The following is a 13,446-nucleotide window of genomic DNA, read 5'->3' as shown; positions in this document are numbered from 1 at the left end:
TCTCAGAACTGCTTTAGCTGTGTCCCAGAGGATTTGGTAACTTGTCTCTCCCTTGTCATTTTCTTCATAGAATTTTTTATTTCCATCTTGATTTCTTCTTTTATGAAGTAATCGTTTAGTAGGAGGTTGTTTAATTTCTACAGTTTTGTGTAGACCTGTGAGTTTCTGTTATGGTTGATTTCTACTTTTATTCCACTGTGATCTGGGAAGGTACATGGTATGATTTCTATTTTCTTAAATTTCTTGAGGTTTACTTGTGTCCTAAGATATGGTCAATCTTAGAGAATGTCCGTTTGCTATTGGGAAGAACGTATATTCAGTGGATTTTGGGTGGAATGTTCTGTAAATGTCAGTCAGACTCAATTGTTCTAGAGTTTTGTTTAAGTCCATTATTTCTTTATTAATTTTCTGTTTGGAGGATCTGTCTCATGCCGTCAGTGGGCATGAAATCTCTGGTGATAATGGAGTTGCTATTAATCCATTTGCTTAGCTCCAGTAAGGTTTGCTTTATGAATCTGGGTGCACCTAAGTTGGGTGCATATATATATAAAATTGTTATCTCTTCTTGTTGAAGTGTGCCCTTCACCATTACATAATGACCCTCTTTGTCTTTCACTACTTTTGTTGGTTTAAAAACTAAGTCGTCTGAAATTACAACTGCCACGCCAGCCATCTTTTGGCTTCCACTTGTTTGGAATACTGATCTCCACCCTTTTATTTTTAGTCCATATGCATCTTTGCAGGTTAGATGTGTTTCCTGAAGACAGCATATACTTGGCCTGTGTTTTCTTTCCATTCAGCCAGCCTATGTGTCTTGAGTGGAGAGTTTAAGCCATTCACCTTTATTGGGAGAATTGATAGGTAAGGTAGATTACTGTTCATTCTGTTGGGTTGGATGTTGTTGCTATGATTTCTGTCTTGAGCCATTGTAATATCTGGCCTTTAATCTTTGGGTTTTGGTTGTTTTTATATTCGTGAGTTTTTATTATGGTGTTCCGTGCATAACACTGTTCTGAGAACTTCTTGTATGGCTGGTCTTGTCTTGGTGAATTCTCTGAGACTTTGCTTGTCTGAGAATGTCTTTATTTCTCCTTCATATACGAAGCTTAGTTCTGCCGGGAATAAGATTCTAGGCTGGGCATTGTTTTGTTTCAGAAGAATGAGAATGGCGCCCCAGTCTCTCCTTGCTTGTAAAGTCTCAGTAGAGAAGTCTGGTGTTATTCAAATTGGCTTTCCCTTGTATGTTACTTGCTTTTTCCATCTTACAGCTCTTAGAAGGGCTTCTTTAGTTGATATTTTGGTCAGTCTGATGACTGCATGTCGTGACGTCTTCCTGTTTGCATTGAATCTCCCAGGGGTCCTTTGAGCTTCTTGAACTTGTATATCGAGATTTTGAGCAAGGCCTGGGAAATTTTCCTCTATTATATCTTCAAACAGCTTGTCCAACCCTTGAGTGTTGTCTTCTTCCCCTTCTGGTAACCCTATGATCCTCACATTAGGTTTCTTCACATAATCCCACATCTCTTTTAGGCTTTGCTCTTTTCTCTTGTTTCTCTGCTCTATCTCTGTGACTGTTTAATTTAGTTGGAGGGTGTTATCTTCAATCTCTGAAATTCTTTCTTCTGTTTGATCTACCCTGTTCTTGAGACTTTCCACTGTATTTTGTAATCCCCTGAATTGATTCTTCATTTCCAGGAGTTCGGTTAAACTTTTCTTCATTGTGTCTATTTCTTTAGTGAACTTTTGTTCTACGTCCTGGAGGCTTTTTGTGGTTTCTTTGTGTTGGTTATTGAGTTGTTGTTGCAGGTCGGTGAGTGATCTTATGATTCACATACGATATTCCTCTTCTGTCATTTTGGTTGCCTGATTTTGGTTGTGTCTGTTTCTAGGGGGCTGGTGCTCCTCTTTGGGGATGTGTTTTCCGTTTGGTTCTTCATATTTCTGGAGTTCCTTTGGTGATTTCTTTCCATGTCGATTAGTTGTTGTTTCTTTTCTTTAGGTTTTTGTTTGTGTATACACACGCCTTGTTTACTTTCTCAGCCGGTAGGTGGTGTCTGTGGGTGAGATTTGACCCCTCCCTGTATAAGTCAGTAGGTGCCGTGAAAAGGGTGTGCAGGATGTCCTCCCTGTCAATAGGTGGCACTTGCTTGCAGGAACAGGCTATGCTGTTGTTTTTGTGTCCTCTTATCAGCTCTTGTTCTTTTAGAGAGGCACTCTATTGCCTCAGGTGGTGGGTGGGGCCCTGGGACTTCCACTTGTGTCCTTTTCTCCACCTCAGTGAGGGCTGGTCTAGGAGAGTGTCTGGGTGGAGCTGGGTTGGGTAAGCCTGCCCTCAGGCGCCACCAATGCCGTTAGCAGGGGTCAAAGTTCTGTTCTCTGCTTCCAGGAAAAGCTGTCAGGGAGGGGCTGGAATTGCCCCACTCAGCCAGAAAAACTGCGTGTGGGGGTGGGGCTGTCTGAGACCCGCAGTTTGCAGCAGGCCTCACTTCTTTCCACCCTCCCCAACTCCGCGGCTACTCCTGGGCCTCTGCCAGTAGGCCAGACCACACGCCACCAGGCCTCCCCTGCCTATGATGCTGGCGGGGAGATTCCCTGCGCAGGAATGCCACCTGGGCTGGGTGTACGGCCTCCTTTTGGGAGGAGGGTTGCCCTCTAGGACGCTGATCTGCCCCTGAAGGCACACACACCTCAGTAGGCTGTTCACATATATCCCTTCTGTGCCCCGGGCAATGCAAGACCTCGGTGCACGGGATCTGGTCTGCAGGTCTGACCTCTGGGTCCCAGAGTTCATACTATATCCCCACCAGGGAGAGGAATGCCAGTCCCAATTCACCCACAGGGAGCCCAAGCTGGGTCTATGTCTCTCCGACTCAGGGTCTGCCCTATTCTCCTGGGATCACTGTGCCAGCAGCACCTGGGAGGGCTGGCAGGTAGGGAGCTCACAGTCTGAGTTCCCCTTAGTCAGCTGCAGGGCCCCAAAAGGGAAGGTCCTGTTCCCTGGAGGTGCCTCCGGCTGGTGGCTGTATTGTCTCTCTGGGCAGCCGCGCATAGGGTCGAGGGAGGGGAGAAGGAGGCAATATGGCCTGCCGTGCGGCTCGGGTCTGTGCACATGGAAGTGCCCCGAGGGAATTGGGAGCCTGGTGCCGAGTCCGCCACTGGCTTACTGCTTACTGGCGGCGGCCGTGGCTGGGCTGGTGTCCGCAGGTCTCTCCACCCGGTGGGGAGTCCACCAGCAGTCTGAGATGCAGGGACGGGGAAATGGCTGATCCACCAACCCTTCCCACTGGTCTCTGGGCTGCTCTGGTGGTCCCAGCTTCCAGTTCTCCTCCGTGACCTCTTCCTGTGGAGTCTCCCGTGGTCTCAGGTACCCCTCCTTCTGACCCTTGTCCGATGTAGGCTCGTCTTCTTGCTTCTTTCTTCTAATTTCTGCTAGAATCTGTCTTTTCTGCAGAGACACTCTGTCTGGCAGTATTTCGTGTCCGCCATCTTGATTCCCCCCAAATGTTTTCTTCCATTTTAGTGTTCTGAATTTGGTTGATATCCATTGCTAGAGAGCTGGTGTTCCACTTTGAGGGTGTGCATTCCATTTGATTCTTCATACTTCCAGAGTTCTTTCACTGATTCCTTCCCACCTGGATCAGCTGTTGCTTCTTACCTTCATATATTTTTTAGATAATGACACACCCAATTTAGTCTATGATCCAGTAGGTGGTGTTTGTGGGTGAGATATGACCACACCCTGTATGCTGAGTTAGTAGATGCAATAAAAGTGTGTTCAGAATAACCTCCCCATCAGTAGGTGGCATTGGCTGGGAGGAACACACTGCAGTGTTGTTTTGGGGTCCTGTATCCATCTCTCTTTCCTCCGGACAGGCCCTCTAGTGCCTCTCATGGTAGGTGGGGCTCTGGGACTTCAAAGTGTGTCCTTATTCTCCACCTCAGTAGGGCAGGTGGGGAAATAAGGCTGAGTGGGCTGAGTTGGGTGATTCTGCCCTCAAGCTTCACAAATGCCCTTAGCAGGGGTCAAAGTTCTGTTGTTTGCTTCTGGGAAAAGCTGCCATGGAGGGGCTGAAATGGTCCCATTCAGCCAAAAAGTCTGCATGTTAGGGTGGGGCTGTCTGAGACCTGCTGTCTGGTGCAGGTCTTGCTCCTTTCCACCCTCCCCTATTCCAGGATTTGATAGTCACAGTGGCTAAACTTCAAAGATAGCATTGAGCTTAATCAAGGTAGATATTTTATGGTAAAGTTAAAGTCATAGTTGGAAAAATCTAATGTCTCGACTTGTGGGATTGGATTTCTAGGTGTAATCCTCCAAGGATTTTGACTTTCAAGAAATCCATACCTTTTGATACTGCAGAGATGACACAACCCTGCCACCCCCTGCCACCCAAGTAAGTGCAAAAGGCTATAGAAGAGGTACTTCTTCAGGAACTTCCTTTACCTTCTCTCCTCAACACCAGACTTATAAATAGGATTATCACTGCACAAGACACCCAGGGGCACACTGGGCCTGACAAAGAAAGAAAAGGAGTATGCCACAAAGGAACTGCAAGACTTACCACACCTATACCAATAGGGGCCAGGGGAAAACTCATGGTGCTAGATTCTGAGGGTGCTGGACCAGAAGGCTGGTAAACAAGACTGGATAAGTGAGAGTTCCTTGACTTGATCTGGGGAGAAAAGATAGGAACTTTGACAGCAAGGAGGTCTAGGGTATGTGCATGTTGATGGAGTGGGCATGAAGGTCTTTGTATCCCACAATAAGACTAAATCAATAGATAAAATGACTCAGCCAGTTAATATTAGTTTATTTCTGTCAGCAGCCACCCCAGTACTGGCATGATGCCCCCAAGAACAAAGTGGCCTAGCAGCAGAGATAAAGGCTATGCTAGGGCCCAATCAGTAAGGATTCCCATTGACCAAGGCCAACCATATTTACTAGTGATATGTTTTGGACTGAACTGTGTCCCTCCCAAACACATATATTGAAGTTCTAACCCCCAGTACATTGGAATGTAACTGTATCTGGATACAAAGTCTTAAAATAGGAAGTCAATGTTAAATGAGATCCCAAAGGCAGAGCCTTATTCCAATATGACTGGTGTTCTTAGAAGAGGAAGAGACCACAGGTGAGTTCACAAGGAAAAAGGCCATGTGAGTATATAGCGAGAATGGTGCCATCTGCAAGCCAAGCAGTAACACCTAGAGGAATTCAATCTTGCTGTCACATTTGACTTACACTTCAAGCTCTCAGAGCTGTGAGAAAATAAATTCCTGTGTGAGCCACCCAGTCTGTGATATTTTATTGTAGCAGCCCTAGCAGCCTTATGTAGGACAGCTTCTATCTCCTTAAAAAAATCACAAATCAATGAATACAAATACACTCATGTACATTTAGGATTAATATAACTTGATTTCTAATTATAATTCATTAAATAGAAATTCAATCAATTCTATATGAATTGAAGTAATACCAAGGAACAATTCAGATGCTTAAGTCAAGTTTAATATGTAATAAAGACTCAGTGAAAAATGAGTTGGTATTTATTAAACCATCACAAACTCAAAAAGGTCTAGATGTCACTAGGTTACATGTGCATAGGGGCTATCCCTCAATGAAATACAAAAATTATAAGACCCACCCACCTAACATTTAGCAGACATGTTTTGTTAATCTTAATCAATATCACTATCATTTTACACAAACTATTTTTTAATTGTCATATGAATTTGGATTACTTCCTATTCAATAATAATTTCTTCAATCAATAATATAGAAACTTAATTAAAATTTATCCCAACCTTTTCCCCAAATAGTCCTAAAATGATTCAGTATGTTTTCTCTTCTAGTTAGATTGCACAATGAGTTATAACAAAAATTTAAAAGACACACAATGCCAATTTTGCCAATAAACTTCTTAACACACAAGGCAATTCTCCTCAAATATTCTCTTCTGGGTGTGGAGGCATGTGCCTATAGTTCCAGCTACTCAAGAGGCTGAGGAAAGAGGATTGTTTCAACCCACAGACTTAAGGCTGTAATGTTCTATGATCATATCTTTAAATAGCCATTGCACTCCAGCCTGGGCAACATAGCAAGACCCTAACTCTAAAAACAAAAAACAAAAGAAAACTAAATTACTTATAATCAGTTTGTATGCCTGCATTCAAAAATCATGTAGCATGGAAAAGTCTATAAACACAGACCCACCACCAAAAACCCAAACTATAAGAAGCCCACCACCACCATCTACCAGGTGTTTGATGTGCTATTATATCATAAACACATACTTTTAAGACTTAGAAATTTGATCAACAAAAATCGCTTATGTTATATTTCAATTGGATAATATTTTCTATCTATAAATATATATGTTGATATAAATATGTACATGTATCAAAGGATACCAACTTTCTTTCACAAAAGTCACTGGCCTCGTATTTTCACTTGACTGTCAACCCAAGACCATCCAATGACTATGGATCCTTACTCAGCTTCAAATTCAAAGAGGATAGACATGACTCCCCTGACCTTGGGAAGGTATTTAGCATTACCTCAAAGGCCTCCCCATAAGTAGAAGAATTCAAGATGATTTGAAATCACTGCTTACTGTGGATATTATAAGGGGGAATGAGACATTAGATGTTCCCTGAGATATTAAAGTTACTCCTAACTCTAACATATTGGAAATCCATGACAAACACATCAAATTTGGTGTCACAAAAAAAGAGAACATCCCCTGAAACTGACTACACCAACATGTAAAGAGATGCCCAAAATCTTGCAATCCAACTGCTAAAACCACTTTATTGATATTGGCCATGTCTTCTGAAGGTTGAGTGCAGCAAGCAGAACACTGAGGTAACTTGAGCATACACACAAAAAGCAGTCAAGTAACAACCTCCTCTGCCCACTACCTTTCATGTCTCCTAAGGCTTCCTCCTGAGCACTGTTCTGTGATCAATTCTTTTTGTTTAAGTCCTGTGCCTATCCCATATCCTGAGTCTGCTCCAAGTCTTGGGGCCAATATCTTTCCTCAGACCACTCTCTTTTTATTAATTCAAAAAGTATTTTTAAGGACCTCCTTTGTCACAGGTGGTGTGCTAGGCAGGTAGTACACAGTGTGAACAAATGCATACAGTCACTGTCCTCATAGAGCTTGTTATCAAATGTGGCAGTCAAACACTGAACACATCACATGTTTAAATGTATGAAGAGAGAAGCCAAGATGGCCGACTAGAGACAAAGATTGTTGGACCATCCTGGCAGAAGAGTTGAGGACTGGACTGGAGAGAGTGGATGGTGATTACTGCTTGGAAGTGGACCCCAGGGACCGGCACCACTGGAGTCTGGGAACACCACCAGGAGGAACTGAGCAACTGAGAGAGAGAAAGATAGAAGGGAACAACTGGCCCGAACTAACTCCAGGTAGTTCCAGAGCCCAAGGAAACTGTAAGGGGTTTTTTCTTCCTCCCCTTACTCAGTGCCTCAGATCAACAACAGGACCCAGGGCTCTCATCCCACAGGGGAATGCCACAAGTGACCAGAGAGTTGGCATCCCTGCATCTGGACGCCCCCTCCTCTGCAGCTCCTTTACTTCTGGCACACTAAGAAGTAATTTTGGCTCTAGCAACTGGTGGTAGTCCTGTGGCTGCACCCACCCCACCACAACCACCAAAGCACCTTGTGCTGAGGGACTTGGCTCCCCACAAGGACAGTGCGCTCCCAGCTAAGCCTGCCTCAGTCAGCATAGTCGCCACAGTGCCCCAGAGAGGAGGGTGATCAAGCTGCTACTGGGGTTTGGAGAGGAGGGCAGACGGGTGCCCCCCACCACCAACTGGAGAGAGTGGTGCAGGAAGTCGTAGCCCCTCCCCCAAACCATAGCAGCCAGTGGAGTTCTCTGTGCTGAGTGACCTGCTTTAACCCCTGGGGACTCGTCTCCATCCCCAGCCAGCGGGGTGACTTCAGTCTGTTATCATCCTGCCCACTGGCATTTGGTGCATTCACCTGCTGACAGCACAGACGGAGGGGGAGGGCCGTGTAGGAGAGAGATCCGTGTTCCAGGGTTGGGCAACAAGTGAGAGCCTGTGCCCATCAGGAGGGCGTGGAGGAGCACAAGAGAGCAGGGCTCTGTGGGCGAGCCCCATCCCCCCTTCCCCTGGTGGGAGCATCTTCCTGGCCGACATTTCTGGGAGTAGAGAGGCCCACCCGCTCTCCTTGGGGTCTAGTGGCGGAAAAGGGGTGCACGATTGGGGATCCCCCATCTGCCCCTGACACACAGACACGCAGGCCAGCGGGCCAGACACATGAACTGCAGGGAAGCTTGCGAGCCCATCTTGGTGGAGAAGAAACACAGGTGGACGGATCAGAGGGGAAAGTGACTGGGTTTGTGGACAGGGAAGAAAAAAACCTGGCTAGAAACCTCAGCAATCACATCAGTTGGTCCCTCCCATCCGGAGCAGCCCTCCAAGCCTGGAGAGATAGCCCTGAACTCCATGTTAGCGGCTCCCCCTAGCGGCTAGATGCGCAACCATGAAAGCGCACACACCCAGGCTTTTGCACTCCAGCTGTGTCTTGCTGTTCCCCCAACCTCAGGAGGGAACAGGGTCCAAGCAACCCCTGGGAGCTACAAGTCCCCTCCCAAAGCGTGGGGCGTTTGTATACCCCACCTGGGTTACCAGAGCCTACCAGGGGCACAGAAGATTACCTCAATAACTCCTCCACACAAACTACAATCAACAACAGTGGGAACAACCCCATAGATAAACATATTGCCTTCCGTTTCAAGCTCATATCCCAAGTCTGCTCCAAGTTTCGGGGCTAACATCTTGCCTCAGACCACTCTCTTTATTAATTCAAAAAGTATTTGTTAAGCACCTGCTTTGTCCCAGGTGCTGTGCTAGGCAGATGGTGCACAGTGTGAACAAATTCATACAGTCACTGGCCTCATAGAGCTTGTTTTCAAATGTGACGATGAAACACCAAACACATAACACATTTAAATGTATGAAGAAAGCTCAAGCTAATAAGCCCCTAATAATGTAAAAGAGAGATATGGGATCTGCAAGATGTACTCAACATTAACCAGGCAACTATAAATGAAGAATCACAAAGAATTTCAAAGCAGTCTTTTATTCTAGATTATGTTATATATTTCAAACTGATATAAAATCCTCAATGGGGAAAGATTCAGCAGTTGCTCCTTCATGATTCTAATTCTTGTGTGTGGTGTCTTGAGCTTAGAATTAGGAAACACCTCATCATCAACTTGATTGGCAGAGGAACCCCCAATTCTCTCCCACAATTCTACTCTACTTAGGTGCTTTTTTCATTATCCCACTATTCTATTCTGCAAGCATGAAATGTTCCATTGTTTAAACATGTAGAATTATTCATTGTGGGAAAGGCCACAGAGTTAGTGAATTGACTCCAAGACTATATAAAATACTCACAATGAAGTAATAATACTTGTTTCCCACAATAAACAACAAGAAGAAAGGCATCATTCATTGTTTATAAACAAAGTTTCTGGGGCACTTTGGCCTAGAAGTGTAAATATAACAAGTCTCTACAATAGTGGTCTATAAGTGAAAAAATTATATGAAGTGAGATTTCAGGAAAATTTCCATATAGTCCATATAGTCACTAACATTGGATGCACATGTGGAAAAAGACCCAGAAAACTCTGCTTTTGGATTACAATCTGTGTGAGTCTGTGAAGTAGGACCAGTCTGGGCCCCCAAAATAGCTGCACATTTTTTACTTACTTATGGAACAGATTTTCATTCCAGAAATAAAAACTTTATCCCTCTATTTGTTGGTCTCTTGAAGATTTACCTTGTTATAGAAGCTCAGTGGCCTTCAGGTGAGTCTGAAGTAGCTACAATCATTTTGAAAAGTAGTTCTGCAATAGCTATTAAAAGGTATAAGCGCACATGCTCTTCATCCCATCAGTCCTACTTTAACAAATCTATCACACACATATAAACACATCAGTAGGCATGAACATATGGAACAAAGTATCTATTGAAGCATTCTCTTAATGAAAATAATCCAGTAAAGATGTGGGAGTTCACCATACTACTAAGTGAAGTATCCCAAGAATGGAAAAACAAGCACCAGATATATTCTCCAGCAAACTGATATTAACTGAGTAGCACCTAAGTGGACACATAGGTACTACAGTAATAGGGTATTGGGCAGGTGGGAGGGGGGCGGGGGGGGCGGATATATACATACATAATGAGTAAGATGTGCACCATCTGGGGGATGGTCATGATGGAGACTCAGACTTTTGGGGGGAGGGGGGATATGGGCATTTATTGAAACCTTAAAATCTGTACCCCCATAATATGCCAAAATAAAAAAAAATTTAAAAAAAAAAAAACTTCTCTAGAAATTGTTAAGAGCATGTAATGGAACAAAACTCTCAATAAGTGATAAAGAACAACTGACCGCGAACAATCCATCTTTCCTCTACAATTTGGAAGACCCTAATGGTGTCTTGGAAAACTGACTGACATATAATACTTAGGCACATCACTCCCTTCAGCCTTCTGAAGGAAAGAGGTAAATGTTGGACTTACTGACCAAGTTCCCTCCCTTTAGTTGCAAACGTCCGAGATTTGATGTGAGTGCATGCAAAATACTTACACCTCTAATTATCACCTGAACTTTTCTCTGAAAAGAAATTAAGTAGCATCTAAATAAAATCTCCACTGACTAAAATCTTTCAACCATTGCTAGCAATTCCTGAGCACTGGGACATCACTTCGCCAGCATCTCCAACTACCTGTGTGGAGAACTGTAAATGGAAACACAACCAACAGGCACACAAGCAGAATCTGTACCTCTTACCTACTGACTCTGTCTCTTTAGTTTTCATGCTATTTTATCAGAAGTTTCACTTCTCGTCAAAAGCCACCTAATCATAGATACAACTTAGTGATTCAGTGCACTGGTTCTGTAACATTATTTGACCGAGAACCATGTGCCCTGGAGAATCCCTCCCTGGAGAACATGGAATCACTTCATACAGAACTCCCTGTATTTTTGTATAACTAACGAGGCTTGAATTTGGCCCCTCAGGTGAGAAAGCTCAAGAGCACACACTCCTTCCAATGTCTATGGGGAATGACACCTCTTCACACAAGAGCCTCAATTCCACCATGACACCTCCCCATAGGAGGTGAAGGCAGAGGCTGAGTGAATGAGGGTGTGAGCAAAGGCAGGTGACCTAGGATTTGATTGGGCAGAATGCAGTTTGTGCAATGGTGGGAAACAAGGAAATTAGATTGAAGCCTTTGTAGAAAGCCTGTATGCTCCCCCAACCCAGAACTTTTATCTCTTTGAAAATATAGAGAGAGCCAATGGAAATTTTGAGAAACAATGTTAATTTCATACACAGAGCTTTTTAACTTGGAGTCAAAATATCTGGACTGACTTGCATGACTTTGAGCACATCACTGAACTTTCGGGTTCTAACACTTTTCTGTAAAATAAAGATAATGATATTAACATCATAGGGCATATATGAGAATCAGGGGACTCAGGGATCAGTCTAAACTGGCCTTTACAATGAAGGAGACCATACGCTCTGCTCCAGGAAAGGGCAGAGGGGAATGAACCTGCAGGCTTGGCTTTATCCAGATGCAGACGATGTGCTCAGGCCAAGCTTCTTTTCTTCTTCTCGTCTCTGTTTTCGTAGAATAGGTTCAGTTCTCAAGGAAGCTCTCCCCTCCTGGTGGCAATAAAGCTACCAACAACACTTAGCAATATATTCTCTCTAATCTGTGTGCAGTGGGAAATGTATCAGTGATCCTGAGGAAGGAGAGTTCTCACTCACAGGATCCAGTCCAAGGACCCCCCCAATATCATTCAAGCACCTTAAAAACTTTGTTATATCTCATATAAATGGTAATGACATACATATAACACCAATATAAACTCCTTTGTTATATCTGCTGTAGCTACAAACCAAATCCACTTTATGTGACATTGATTTCCATCTGGAGGAGCCTTGGTCTCTCATTCCAAACATACTTTCTCTCTTCCGATTTAAAGCATACATACACCAAATTCTCTATTTACATTGTGGCAGACATGGAGATGCCCTGTTCGAATTTCTCTGTAAGAAAAGACTTACTGAAAAACTAGAAAGTATGTGCTTAGCTGACTGTTGCTAGCACCTTTAAGGTCAACCTCAGCTTCTAAGGCAAGGTCCCTCTTCTTGGAAAGGCCCTAGTCAATGACTGAGCAATGATCTGGCATTTATGACGCAGGCAGGATACCTTTGATAGACAATTCAGAGCTGTCCGTTGGCCTCAAAGAAGATGATGCAAGACCTACCTAGTTGGTAGTCAGAGGGCTCTTCCTGCCAATCCTGTTTCAGCCCCTTTTCTTTCTCAGGTGTTTGTACTCCTACCTCCAATTCAGTGTCTGCTTCCCAGAAACTCCCACCAGCACACAGGAGGATCAAACAACAGATGGTCTCTAAGGTCCAAGGCTACTCCTAATTCTGAAATATTGAAACTCCAAAGGTACACTCAGGGCAAGTTGGGCATATATGCAAGAACCTGTTGGTTAAACAACCCCCTCCACCCACTCCTCTTCACCTGTGATACACAATGAAGGCTTCCTCCTGAGGTATAATATTATTCATTCAGGGACAGGCCACACAGTGATGGGACTCAAATACCATAGAAAATAGGTACAAATAATTGCTTTGGTTTCCCACAATAAACAACAACAACAAAAAACTAACCATTCATTGTTTCTAAACAAAGTGAAGGGGGAATTTGGCCTATAACTGGAAATATAAAGAAAGTCTCTAAAACAGTGGTCTCTAAGTAAAAAAGACATTAATATTATCACATGAGAATACAGGAAACTGCCCATGTACTTCTTTGGTCACCAACATTGGATAAATATTTGTACAAATACCAAAAGAACTCCAGTTTCGAGTTATAATCTGTGTTAGTTCATGAAGTACAACCAGTTTGGGATCCCCAAAAATAGATGCACCTTTTCTGCTCATTCATGGAACAGATTATCACTTCAGAAATAAAACCTTCATCAACTCTACTTGGTGGTTCCTGATGCTCTACTCTGTTAGTGAAGCACAATGGGCCTTCACGTCAGTCTGAGGAAGCTACAAGCATTTTGAAAATTCTCTCTGCAATAGCTGTTAAAATGTTTAAGTACACATACTCTTCATCCCTTCATCAGTCCTACTTTAACGAATCTATCACACAGGTATAAAGACATCAGGACATATGAACATACGGAACAAGATATTTATTGAAGCATCATCTTAATGACAATAGTCCCATAGCAACCTGGATATTCATAACAGAGAAATGGATGAATAAACTAGACTGTTATATGACATGTTATGAAAACTTATGTATTTATTCAAAACAAGTGATCACAACAACTTTATTGAA

General features: G+C 43.5%; 1 protein-coding gene across 1 annotated transcript in view; it reads left to right on the top strand.

Moving 5' to 3' along the window:
* EIF3F (eukaryotic translation initiation factor 3 subunit F) overlaps positions 1-13,446 on the top strand; it is a 288,155-nt gene that overhangs the window by 237,334 nt on the left and 37,375 nt on the right. The gene's annotated exons all lie outside the window — the stretch shown is intronic.

Source organism: Microcebus murinus, chromosome 4 (genome assembly GCF_040939455.1).
Source record: "Microcebus murinus isolate Inina chromosome 4, M.murinus_Inina_mat1.0, whole genome shotgun sequence".
Classification (NCBI taxonomy): Eukaryota; Metazoa; Chordata; class Mammalia; order Primates; family Cheirogaleidae; genus Microcebus; species Microcebus murinus.
This window is presented reverse-complemented; position numbering and strand designations above follow the sequence as displayed.